Source organism: Hirundo rustica, unplaced genomic scaffold (genome assembly GCF_015227805.2).
Source record: "Hirundo rustica isolate bHirRus1 unplaced genomic scaffold, bHirRus1.pri.v3 scaffold_305_arrow_ctg1, whole genome shotgun sequence".
NCBI lineage: Eukaryota > Metazoa > Chordata > Aves > Passeriformes > Hirundinidae > Hirundo > Hirundo rustica.
Genome location: NW_026690354.1, coordinates 1 through 14,003, shown reverse-complemented (window position 1 = coordinate 14,003; position 14,003 = coordinate 1). Strand labels below are relative to the sequence as shown.

The 14,003-nt window shown below is 40.0% G+C and overlaps 1 long non-coding RNA gene across 1 annotated transcript; it reads right to left on the bottom strand.

Moving 5' to 3' along the window:
• Nucleotides 1-8,311: 8,311 nt before the first annotated feature.
• LOC120747924 (uncharacterized) lies at nt 8,312-13,976 on the bottom strand. The gene is made up of 3 exons (XR_005699235.2): nt 13,509-13,976; nt 11,681-11,910; nt 8,312-11,540 (listed from the first exon to the last, which is right to left on the bottom strand). It is a non-coding gene; the product is annotated as an uncharacterized LOC120747924 (long non-coding RNA).
• Between the last annotated feature and the right edge of the window lie 27 nt (nt 13,977-14,003).

Here is a 14,003-nt window from a genome sequence, read left to right as displayed (position 1 = left end):
CCCCGGTCTGTCGCGTCCTCCCCCGCCGCGGGGCCGCTGCCCTTGGTTACCGCCGCCTGCCCCGCGGCAGCCGCATGCTGGGCGAGGGGACGCGAGGCCTTGGCGGGGACCCGTTGCGGCGTCCTCGCACAGGCTGCGGGAGCGTGCTCAGAGCCCGCGGGGTGTTGTGGCAGGGCAGGTGAAAGGGCCTGGACGGTGGGGTACGGAGCCGGGATATTCTCCTGGCGTCGTTTAGTAATTTAAAGCTCCTGGGAGAGATTGCAAAGGCTGCCCTGGCACGCTGTTTGAGAAGGTGTTCGGTGTCTTAACAGAAGAACAATGCAAAAAACTTGCGCTAACGAGGAAAGGTGGTGAAATAAGGAAATCACTTTTGTAGAGGATACCTGATGATTGCAACTTGCATCCTTCCATTTTGCTTTATAATGCAACTGTGAATGAGGAACTGCTCACTCATGCAGTATGCTTGAGGTTTGAGGTACTTTTTTTAATCAGTTCATTTGAAAATGTTATTTTTCCTAGCTGTCTGCTTTTTTGATTGTCGTTAAATCATTCGGAAATTCTATTTCACAAGAGGTGTTTGCTTCACAAGCTAGCAAAACAAGAGAATTGAAGCAAAAGCTATGTTGTGTCTTCTGATAAGTATGAATCTAAATTATTTGGGTTTACTGAGATACGTCTAATATTTTACTTTTTTTCTGTTTGAGTCTTGCAATGTGTTGCAGTGATTAGCATGTGTTGCCATAAATGGGAAGTAAGAATAGGAGGCATATTAAAATGCTGGTCATTTATGAACTTCGGTTATGAATATCAGTACTTCTGATTGCTTGGGAATATGCAGCATTCCAGGTCCGTCTGATTTCTTATGCTTGGTATGTTTGTTTCTCGAAATGGGAGAGCCTGCCAAGTAGTCTTTTTTGTATAGGAGGGATCCTTTGTTGGTAAAATCTATCTTTTGCTTGCCAGGTATTATAACTGAACTGTGGTATGCAGGACTGGAAGGTATATTTCACAAATTTGGCTAGGTGCCACTGATAAGATTATTTTTGCTTTTTAATGGAAAAATGGGTTAGTGGGAATTTCAAGGTCATCTTCAAATATAGAGTAATTCAGCTGCCTTTGGAATATGTCTTCTTCAATGTCGCACATTTTTCGTATATCAATCCTGTCAACGTTGACATTTTCTGGAACTGCTTGCCTTCTAAAATAATCTAATGTTTAGCAAGTTTTCATAGAAGCAATCCATAAAGCTTCCTAAGTCAATTTCATTTGAATAATCTCAGTAAAAAGTATTTTTAAAAAAGAAAATGTAACTGCTAAACCTAAACCTAACCTAAACTCACTGTTTGGAAAGAATGACAAGAAAAAGGGTTAAGATGGATGAATGGATGCCAATGATACTTTATATGCTGATGAACTAGCAAGAAAGTAATTTCTTACTGTTAACAGCTGTAAATTAGGTAAATTCTAAATTAGGTTTTCTGTTCTTTGATCTTTCTGGAAGCCTTTTCCAATGCAAATAATTCCATTGTAGACATTTGCTGGTTTTGAATTTCCTAGCCACTTTACAGTTTGCAACTGAAATGTTATTTTGTTGAACACTTACAATTCTACTATAAATCTGTGAATAATAGAAGTAAAACAAATTGCTTCGATCATTTGCACTTTTTTTACTGTTTGAATCAAGGGCAGAAGCTCTGGGGCTTTTGGGAATAAGGAAGGCATCATCTAAGTTCAGTTATGAAAGTAGGGCTTGGAAAGATGAAGAAAAGCAATTTTTATAAATTTGGAAGAAGTTCCCAGGTATTGCCACATTGAAAATTAGCTTGATATATTGATTTGTCCATCTCACGATGAAAAAAAAGAAAAAAAAAGTTTTAAAACCCCAAATGGCTGTAATGCTTCACCTCCCTGAGAATGCTGTCCTCATTTGCATCATGGAATCTGCTAGACAATAAAGGGCTTTGAAGAGCCATATTTTCATGGCTGACAACTGTATAGTTTTAAATACATCAACTTCTTTTTTTGTAATTTTATTGTAAAAAGCTATTTTTTAATGCCTTGTAAATGAAAAGCTTGTTTGAGCAATAATACTGGTATTTTTAAAATGCTATACCATCTGTTAATGTGGAGTGTTTTTAGTTTCCTGTGAACTGTCCCTTTTTGTTGAAAAGCTATATTTTATATGATATATTCATGGTCTCGCAGACAATTCATCTGGAAATAAGAATACCATGGACACCTTTACAGGTCTAGGCTGTCTAGTGTCATGATATGTAGTATTGCATTAGATATATTTCAGAGTTAGGAAATGTATTTGGAAGTGCAGAGCTAAGCAAAATAACGTCTCCTGTGATGTAGTTTCATTCTTCTGAGGTGACCAATTTATTCTTGAGGCTGGCCATAATAAGAAAAACTCTTCATTAGCTGGCAATTTTGATTCAAATATATATGTTCTATATTTAAATATGTACTTCAGCTAAGTATCTTTGACATATAAAGGTCACTATTGTATTTAATTTTCTTTTGTGGGTTATTGACATGCCTTGCTAGCAAGCAGATTGATTCACCATGTCAAAATAAAACCTAGACTTTATGTCATTTGTTGTAAACCTCTTCTAGAATTTCATTAGGAAATCATTGTACAGTAGAACTAAAGTATTTTACAAATCCCAGCATAGGCCAAGATGCTTGCTTGTTACACAGTCAGAATTTAAGAGCCCCTTTCTGCATTCATTCCATCTGGAGAGAGACCCTCATCAAGATTAATATCTGTTCTCATTAGCTGACAACTTCTGTTTTAATTGAATGCTGTAACAGGGGCTGAGAATCAACCTCAGGTTAAAGCCAAAGGTTCAGACTCCTATGTTTAGTGAGGACATCCACAAGAAGTATGCACTCCTTTAATTAGCCCACAGACACCTCATTCAAATCACATAAAGTCAAAACTAAGTCTGACAACTTCAAGCTTAAAACACGTGCTATTGCCTCCTCTGATGTGATTTTTTCTCTTTTTTTTGTAAGATCAAATACTAGTTTCCATCTCTTTGCCAAGTCTCTCTCTCCCTTTTCTGATTTTTAGGTTGTCCTGATTTAAAATACAAACAAAACCCCCACCTCTTAAAACAAAATAATCCATCACACCAAAAAACCTTCCTCCCTCAGGTCTTGTCCATAGGTAGATCTCCCTTTAGAAAGGGAGTGATGAAGTTGCTGGAGCATAGGGATTTGCCGTTTTCATTTTCAAAAGCAGAGTAGTAGGCTTTTTCTCTTGTCTTCTTGATGACTTTCCAGCTTCTTCACCTTGGAAATGAGCCGTGTTGCCATTATATGAATAAAGGAATCTTAGCATAAAAGAATTAGTTTGTGTTGGACTTCCTTCAGGAGATCACTTAGTCCAACACCATGCTCAAGGCAGACTTAATTAGCCATGTACTGACTTTGTTTTTGCAAAAGCAAGGTAACTGGAGTGAAAATATAAAGTCACAAGATGCCTTCAAGCTCCTCTTGCTGCTTTCCATAAAGGTACTGTTTGATGCTTACTGAATGAGGTGTCTTTCTCTGCTTCAGACTTTTTTTTTAGTAGTTTCTAAAGTGATTGTTTCAGTTTATCAGAAAGCTTCTGTCCTAACAGGTGAGTCCATCCTGCCTCTTGTTGGATGGCATAGCATGTGAGGGTCCATCCAGTATATTGAGGTCTTTAGAAACAGAATACCTTTTTCAGGTTTCTCAAAGATTGCTTCTGGATGAAAATTTTGGTTAAAGGAACATTTGATTTAGTCTGTCAAAGTAGTGTTCTAAATATTCAATTACAAATTGAATTAGTGTAAGTTAAGATGATAAGATGCATGACATCCTTAATGTGTCTTTGACTTAGCGGCAATCACAACTTTTTTTCCCCTTCACAGAGCATTAATGAGTCATTTATATCTGCAGAGTAGATTGTACCAAATGGCCTCCTATCAGAATGTGGATTAGGAGAACTAGTGTATTCCTTTGGTCATAGATTCAAATAAATCATCTCGGTTTATAAGGAACTGCCCACAAATAAGCTTTAAGAAGTTTCATGCCTGCTTTTATTTTATGTAATGTTGTCAACTGAAGTGTAAATGTTGCCTTAGTAGGGACAACAGGCCTTTTGAGTAGCAATAATGCTAGCTGTAGCTCCTTAAAATTATTAGAAAGGGAAGATTGGTGGAAAAAGGGTACAATATATTATTGTTAGAACACCTGTTTTTAAATGTGTGTTTACTGGATAATTATTTCCTTTTTTTTTTTTTTTCTGTTTTAGGAAATAATGATTAAATACCTAATGCAATAGAAATACTCCATTTTCTTCCCTTCAGAAGGCCTGTACTTTATACTTACCTTGTGCTCAGCACTACCTGTTCTTTCTAGGTTGGTTTAACTCCAAACAGCAATCATGTAACTTAAGAAAGAGCTAAAATGCTGCTTCCTCTGTTTATAATTCCAACTACGCCCATTCTGTCCCTTTGAATTAATACTTACGAGTATGACAAAATTAACGAAGTTTGAGGCAAGGTGCTTAAATTTTACACTACTCTTGCATTTCTCTTCAGTTCACACTTGATTTGTAGTTCACAGAACTATAGAATATACTTTGTTGGAAAGGATCTACAAGGATCACTGAAGTCCAGCTCCTGGCCCTTCACCCCAAGAATCCCACCATGTGCATGGGAGCATTGTCTAAAGGCTCCTCAAGCTTTGAGGCTGGGTGCCATGACCACTGCACTGGAAGCCAGTTCCAGTGCCCGACCACCCTCAGAGGGAAGAACCTCTTTCTAGTATCTAGCCTAAACTTCTTCTGCTGTCTCCTTCACAAGCGATTTCAAGTTCTCTATGTGATATGCTTAGACACAGCTTGCTTTTATGTGTAGACCAATACCTGTATCAGTGATCACTGAAAGTATCTGCTGAAGTAAATTTGAAATACCTCAAACATTGAGGTGTTGCTGTAGTTTTTTAGAACAATTTTTCAGTTTAACAAAACTCCACAATATGCTAAGAGTGCAGTAAAAATGGATACTTTCCTACCAAGTTTTCTATTCTATGATGTTGTTTCTGTCATGCAGTTTGAGTTAAATTGTGTAGTCATGATCAAAACAAAATGACTTCTTGGCAAGTTTAGATTTGGTAAAAGCTGTGGGTAAAAAACTTTGGTGAAAAGATTTGGGCCAAGGGATTAATCACATATTTGCATAGCAAAGAAAACATTGTTTTATTTAATGTTCCAAATCTACTGTGACCCTAGTATTTCATATATTTTATTTTGGGTTTTCAGAAATAGCCATGATTTCTCCAACTTATAGCTAATCAAAATGTTTGTTCTCATTTCCCTGGTGTCTGTTGGTAGGTTCATGTTTTTCTGTTCCTGGCATTTTCTAAAAGGTCTCTAGGTTAATTTCTGAACCCTTTATAAAAGGTGCCACAAATGTTTAGTCATACTCTTGTCAGTCTTGCAGGGCCAACACCTAGTGCTTGTGATGTACAAATCCACAGTTTGAGCAGAGTTAGAAAAATAAAATGAAGTTCTGAGCACCTTCTTTGAGGTTTTGTTTCTGATGCAGCAACGTACTCTGCATTTCTGTTTAGTTTCTTGCTTGTTACCGGGAGGTTGAGCATAGTAACATAGTAACTCAGTACAATTCCTGCTAAATTGAATGAGGAAGTTTTAATCTAGGTCAGGGGAAAAATAAAAAAAGAAAAAAAAAAAGAAAAGAAAAAAAAAAAGAAAAAAAAAATCTGAATTTGCAATGTGTAACAACTCAGTTGCAAATACGGGATGTTCTTCTTAAAATTGTTGGGTTGGATTTTTTCTGAGTCGTGATCACCAGAAATGCACTATTTAATCTAATTTTCCTGAAATAAAAAGACCATTAAAAGGCAGAGTTGTGCTCATTACTTTTCACAGTCTGGGAAGTAAGGACTGCTCTTGAATCTAATTCAGCTGAATGTCTTGTGGCTGAAGGATACTGTCTCTGTTTCCTGTTCAACAATCCAGCCAAACACCAATAACTTGCATTCAGAAATATTGAAAAGGAAAGGGAGAAACTTAGGTCCATAGGGTGGTATTTGCACAATTACTTTCTTGCATGACAATGCTTAATATTTTTGTCATGATGGTTTTTTATTGCCTTTGTGTTGCAGGATGTTGCTCCCTGCTGCACAGGTGCAAATTTTATTTTATTTTTTGTTGTTGTTGTCGTTGTTGTTGTTGTTGTGCCCTGTAAACTTGATCTGGGTTTAAGAAACAAACTAATTCCTCCCTCAAAAAATTCCCACCCAATCCTTTTTCCAGCTGTCATGATGAACCTACCAGTTTCTTCATACCTCTAGGGAGAGCCATGAGCAAGTAGGTTCTAGTTAATTAGGTGTTTTGGTGAAGAGTCCATTGCACGATTTCATGAACCTAGTTTTTCATACCCACTCAATGATATTCCCATGATGTTTGAAAATTGTTTGATCTGCTGATTCAGGGGCTTACTTTGCATCACTGGCAGTGCCCTGCATTTCCATAGTTAGCAAACAGCATTCATCACTTTCTTAACCTGAGCCAACTGTGGTAAAAGGATTTCAGGAACAGTGGGCTAAAGCTTGGTGAGGAAGGAGAGCAACCAAACTTTTAAGTGTTTGCAACATTTGGGAATGAAGAGCTCTATTTCACTTTTCTGAACTAGTCTCTGAAATATATTGATTGATTCACTGACAGAATTAGAACTTACACAAATATGTATATTTGGGCATATCTATCTCTTTGTATTTATTTGTGTGTGCATACAGTGGGTTTTTTTCCATCACCATTCAGTGTAGACAAGAACTATAATATAGATTGTAGATCAGAAAGGTAAAGCCTAGTGGCATTTCTAAAGTAATTTCCAGTTCTATATATTCTGGTGTATGAATTCCTGAAATTCAGCTCTCTCTGCACAACTGAACTTTTCCTACTATTACAAGTGTTCCATCAGCATTTGTCAAGGAAGAACATACCCTTCAGGGTTGAGTGGTGGTAACAATTACATTTATCTTAACTGGTGAGTCAACACTGAAAATCTTCATTTGTCCTTTGCCTCTGTAATAGAAGAGTGCTAAGTCACATTCCTTATTGTTCTCCAAAGATGGTTAAGGGAGGGAGAGAGACAGATGGAGAAACAGAAATGGCAAATTTGTTTTTCTTTTAAGATACTTTATCTGAATTGACTCAGAAAAGAGGAAGCTTCTGAATAAAATTTATTACTAACCATAGCTAGCAGGCTATTTTTCAGTTGCTGTCTTAGTATTGATTTTAAGGAAAGGTGTTCACTGCTGGTGTGAGCAGCTAGTACTTTAGATTTAATGTATATTAGGTCTTTATTTCAGGTAAGCCATAATATGTACAAAAAATAAAATATTTTTCTTGGCATTGTACTGAGTTTCACTCGATAAAAGACTATAAAATATTAGGCCTTTGATTTGTGTAAATTTAAGGTTTCCCTGTTCATCAAAATGACAGCGTTGAGACTTCCCAGGAAGATGTTGAGACTGACATTGCATAGTAAGATAAGGGAAAAAAAAATCATTAAACTGAATCAAAATGCTGTCATTTATATGGCTCTAATTATCAAGGGGCTGAAAAGCCTTATCTGCCATTTTAACACTTCTGTTAAAAATGATGCTTGACTTAGCACATATTCTGTGAATACTGCTATACATCTCAGAATGTATAAATGAGCTGCAGATCTGTGCTCAGATCTTAATTTAGACCATATCTAATTTATTAGATTAAAAAGTACAAGAACTATTTGAACGTATTCATTTTAAGCATCTTTAAAGTATTCCTTTTAAATAAGATTCCTCATTTCTCAGCAAGCACAATATTGTAAGCACTGTTAATGCCAAATATTTGCATCAAAAAGCAGCTGCTTTTAAAGCCTTATATACCTCTTTTCCTTCACTTATATGTATTTTGGACTTTTTATGGCAGCCATATCAGAATATATATGCTGTATATCTTCACTGATTTGATGCTTATATGAGTATTGTTTGCTAAATATGGAAGCTCTTAGGATAGTCTTAATGAAACTATACTAAATCATATTAAACTGTGACTACAAATTGTGAATATTGTCATTTTCTAAAAGCACTAAATTTTGGAGTCACTTTAATTTCCAAATGACCAACTTAAATAGGAAAATTTTCTAAAAAGCTTATTTTGTCCTATTTTCCTACAGTCACACAATGTTTTACACAGCAAATGAAAATTAAATATGCTAAGCTACCACATTTGTTATGTGAAAATAATTAATTCTAATGTTCAAAAAATAAATTGATGACAGTGATTAATTCCTGTTGAACTGCAACATATTTGTTATTAAGCTATGCATTATTATGATAAGCATATATAAACTGTAAGATGTTCCTATTACTTCTATTTAAAATAATCAGAAGTACAAAAATCTGGTAGTTCAGTGTGTGCATATGCACAGGCAAAATGCTACTGATCTTCAGCTCTTTGCCTTTTTATTAAGGACAAGAGATAATTGCCTATAAATTTGCCTTTTGGCCAACCTGGAAATGAAACTCGAGATAATTTTAGTAAGGAGGTAATATAAAGGGGGATCTTTTTTTGAAAACCTTCAGAGGCAGTTAAGGATAGGTGTCCATAAAAGCCCTCCCCCACCCAGGGGTGAGTACCTTTTTATAGGTTTTAGGAAATTAGCATAATTGATAAAAAGCACCAGTTAGGAGGACAAGTGGTGATGCAATTCCACCCCAGGTCGAGCCCCTTCTCTGGAGCACCCCCCATTCAGCACTGGTTGTACTTTGTCCATGAGAATGTATCTCCAAGAGTTGTTGTTGGCCTTGGTTCTCAGGAAGAGCCTTGTACCTCCTGGGGCTTGGAGCTCTGGAATTTGTTCTGTGTTTCTGCTTAAGGGAAGGCCATGGAAAAGTACCAGGAAAAGTAGTCACTAATACAACAGGCTACAGAGGTACAAATATATGTGTGAAGAATACAGAGAACATATAAGAGAAAAAAAGGCAAAACCTAAATGGCATCATTCCCCCTGTTTTTTTAGAGTCTAACAAGACTCCACCTTGTTTAGTCTCTACTCCATCTTTAACCACACTACCAGTTTATACAACCAGCTATCTTACTAGTTGCTATACGGATGCCAACTATAACTACAGCTACCATGAATGTTGTTTTATCCAGGCTCCGTTAGGTAACCATGATGTGAATGTATTGAAGATACCCAAGGTTCAGTGAATTCCTTTGAGAGCTACCTGGTGTAGAATGAGTTTGCTTTCAAATTTCAACCACATTCTTAGCTGTTCTTTCACTCTGATCTGCATAAGAACAACAATCAGTGTTACTGATTTTGTGGTTAGTAGGAAATTAAGAGCAATTCTGTTTTGTCAATAGCCTTAATATGATTGAATATTACGTATTTGGAATCACAGCCCCATGGACACAGGCCTGATCTTTATCTAGAGGCAAAACTTACCAGACCAAATTTTTATATCCAACACCCCTTTGATAAGTTGTTCTTATGAAGAGTTTTTGGATACATTTTGGACTAGAGCTACGTGCAAATTTTTAGGGCCAAATCTGAATCATCATTACCAACTGTGCAGATAAGAGACCCAAAAGAAAAATTTAAATCACATCATCTTGATTTGTATCAGTCATTGTTGTCTGTTTGTTTGAGGAGCAGAGGTCTTCTTAACTCTGGAGCAGTGAATTCAGAGTGCTTTGTCAGCGCCTCTGGTTTCAGTGGGGGTAGTTAGGGCTTGAAATGGCCCTTTCCACTTAGCTTGTAAGGTTACTGTCTTTCGATTTAACAGACTCATTCTCCGGGCTGGAACAGGTGGGCATGTGTGTCCAGATAACATGACGAATCTCTGGAGCTTCTGCAAAGTGGAACTTAAAAGTTTTTAAATACCTCAGCAAGTCTATTTTCCCCTCAAATGGATTTCTCCCATAATATACACAATTTGATATGGCCTGCCATGCAATATTTCATAAGGTGTTCCATCATCCCGCTGCATGTCGCTGAGAGCGCTTCAGGGCCCGGTGCACTCTGCTAATAAAAACCTGATGATAAAGGCGAGGAGATGGTGTCCCGTTTGGAAATCCAATCGCTGTTTATTGTCAGCGCATACATCGTGGATACAGCCTCAAATGTGTGCCAGGGATGAGAGCCAAAAGTGGGCCAAGGATCCAGGGTTATGTACTGGATAGAAGGGGTATTTCTGAGGGTCAAGGTGCAGTAGGGATAGGGAAATGTTGTGCAGAGGGGTGACTAGGAACTGGGGAGACTAATGGGATCACAGGGGTGGGGTGGCAAACATAACCCAGTGGGGTCCAAGGGAAGGAAGAACATTCTGGTAGGTGTGCATATATGGTAACAGGGTGGCATAAACTTAAAACAATGAAACAACAAAACCAAAGAAATATTAACACTAGTCTGCAAAGGCTGATGGGATGAAAGTTTTCCTCATCATGATCTAAAAGGGTATCTTTCCCATAATAAGGATTTATGTTGTCTCTGCCTTGGTTGCATGCAGATTCTCAGCTAGGCTATAGGCAAGACTTGAACCCATGTCACAGATGTTTCTGACAAACTTTACTTATCTTGTTCTGAGGTTTCCATTCACACATTCAGCTTTATTACTCGTCTGGGATATATAGGGAATTTACAGATCCCAAACAATTCCCAACATCTGACTAATTTTCCTGATCACTGCGGGACCAACCCCGAAGGAGCCCCAAACCTTTAAAATTATATGATTGAGAAAAACTTTCACCACCTCCCTTGCTGTGTTAGTGTGACAGGGTTAGGCTTTAGGCTGTCCACTAAAGGTGTCAACTATCACCAATACATACCTGTTTCTTTCTTAGCTTGGTAACTCAGCAGAATCTATTTGCCAGTAGTCCCCAGGAAAATCTCCTGCCTCTCTCTGTTATTTTTAACACAACTCTTTTGCCCATGTTTGGGTTCTTTTTGGTGTAATAGTCTGTTCACTTTCCTTGATCTCAGCCTTTGTGCCAGAAAACTGATGGTCCTTTAAGTCACACTTTGGGGCAAACCTTGACAAATCAATTTCCTTCTGTTAAGGATGCCTTTTTCTGCAGTCCCTTTTACTATTTAATCAGCAAAATGATTATTTAATTTGGGAGTTGTTTTCCCATTTTGCTGAGCTTTGTAATGCATAAAAACTGATTCTCTGTATTCCCAAATATTCTGTAGGAGTGCATGGGTCTGTTCAGAATGCTCAATTCCGTTACCTTGAATAGTTGCCAGTCTTCTTTCCTTCCGGATGACTTTGCTCAGTTTTAGATCTTTCATTGAAGTAATCAGTTCAGCCTTTTGTGATGATACATTTTATGCCAAGGCCTTTTTCCTGGTTACCTGGTTCGTGGTTGTCACTGCAGAGCTTGTCACCTGTTTTCCATCTCATATGGAGCGGCTCTTGTCTGCATACAGCTCCCAGTCTGGCACATCCTTCAGGTCTGGTCTGCTGGAATAGGCTTCCTGTACGGTCTGCAGTCAGATACATTATCAGTTAGTGCTGGGAACAGAGACATACCAGGATTAACAGCAAACACTTTCAGAATAACATTAACCTGTTTCAGTAACGCGGCTTAGGGTACATATTGCTGATGTTCACAGAACAAACTTACAGTGGGTTGCATGCGACTGTTGGATGTAGCAATTCTTGGCTGCTGGTTGGATACAGCAATTCGCAGTTGCTGACTTCCCCAGTTCTCCAGTTTCTTTGCCAGCTGATTTCTGAATATAGGGCGGTGCTTTAAACCTTCAGGCAGGATTGTCTTGGTGAGCTGGCTCTTTTTCCGCTCTTTTTCCCTATTTTAGAATTCTTCCATGTAGTAGCACGGAGTCCTTGGCCTTTCTTATTCACAGGGATGCAGGAGAAGGTACTTTTAATATTAAATTCAGTAAACAATCCCAAACTATCTGTTATCCTCCTTTTGCAGAACTCCAACGGATCCTTCTTAGGAGAGTTTGGCAAATAGAGAAACTGATAAATCCCCCAGCGTTTTTCTAATTCATATTTTAAAGGCTGGAAGAAAGGACTAATTTCTCTTAGCCCTCTGGCACTAACAGCACTTACAGTACCTTAGCTCAGTTTCGTTTCTAAGGTGTTTGTTCACACAAATATCTTACGGTATACCACACGGACTCTGCTTACTTATATAGCCTGGTTTAAGGGAGCCTGAAAAAACACAAGTTTTTCTTTGGGCTGGGTGTTTATGCTTAACAGCACAGACAGAAAGCGCCCGGCGACTGACGCGCGGCGCGGGCACACCCGCTCGGGGACAGCCCCCGGCGCGCCCGCGCTCGGGCAGTCCCGCTGCTCACCGCGGCTCTCGGTCTCTAAAACAGAACTCGTTATTGTGGAAACTGCGATACAGCCATTTCTGCCTACAAAGGTGACATTAGCTTCCTCGAAGGACTCGGCTCTGCCTTTTCCCTCGTCTCCCGCTGCAGCAAAATCGGTGCCGCCTAGGGGGATGAGACTCCCACCGGCAGATTTCACATTCCCGACCCCCTCCGGCCCGACCCGGGCGGGGCCCAGGGGTGGGGGGCGAGCCGGGCCCTGGCTGCGCAGTGCCGGTCGCCTCCACACAGACACACACACACCGGAGCAGGGGCCAAGCGGCGCAGCGGCGGCTCCGGTCCCGGGAGCGCTCCCCCGCCGCATGCCCCGGCCGATCCCAGGGCACCGGCAGGAGTCACCTCGGCTCCTGTCAGAGCGGCTGCTCTCCGCCGTCCGTCACGGGAGCCGTGCCCGTCCCGCTCGCGGCAGTCCGGGAGCCGCCCCTGCCCTAAAATCGGGAAAAACTTTCCACAGATGTGGAAAGGGGCGCTTCCCCCCTCCCCCGCAATGGCGCGAGCCCACCTTTTCCCTGCCGCTCCACAAAAGCTGTAGGAAGTGGGGGCTCCTTCCCCCGCCTCCCACCAGGGAGCGGGCCAGGCCTCCCCCGGCCCCTCCCTGCCCAGGTCAATTCTCAATTCAAAACCAGCGCGTGTTAAACACCAAATAAACTTTCGCATTATAATTTGCTTTTCTTCACCAATGAACAATCTCGGTCAGCGCCAAATACACACACAGGTGCGCCCCGGCTCACCCCTCCAGCCGATCTGGGGCAGGTTGAAAAAGCGGCGGAAAAAAACCCCACAAAACCCCAAACCAACACCACCACCAACAAAACAACAAAACAAAACACACACAAACCCCAAAACCAACAAAAACCAAACCAAAACAACAAAGCAAAACAAAAAAAAAACCCACCAAAACCCCAACCAACCAACCAACCAACCAACCAAAAAAACCCACCAAAAAACCACTTTGAGAAACCACTCCAAAACCAAATTCCCCTGCCACCACGCCGGGTAGTCCCAGGATTGCTAGCAATTACTGACCTTAAACAGATACACAATACACACACAGACAGGAACTACATATTACACAACAAAAAGAACTACCTTGGTATTATCTCCTGCGGGATCTTGGAGCCATGGTGTCTCAACCTCAGGCCGCTGCACGGAATTCTCAAGATTGCTGAGAGGAAAGAATTCCTTGCAGGGTACCAAGTTCTCCTGTCCTCATCTGGGTGTGCCAGAATAACTCTTGCCTTTTTTTCAACCTGGAAATGAAACTCGAGATAATTTTAGTAAGGAGGTAATATAAAGGGGGATCTTTTTTTGAAAACCTTCAGAGGCAGTTAAGGATAGGTGTCCATAAAAGCCCTCCCCCACCCAGGGGTGAGTACCTTTTTATAGGTTTTAGGAAATTAGCATAATTGATAAAAAGCACCAGTTAGGAGGACAAGTGGTGATGCAATTCCACCCCAGGTCGAGCCCCTTCTCTGGAGCACCCCCCATTCAGCACTGGTTGTACTTTGTCCATGAGAATGTATCTCCAAGAGTTGTTGTTGGCCTTGGTTCTCAGGAAGAGCCTTGTACCTCCCGGGGCTTGGA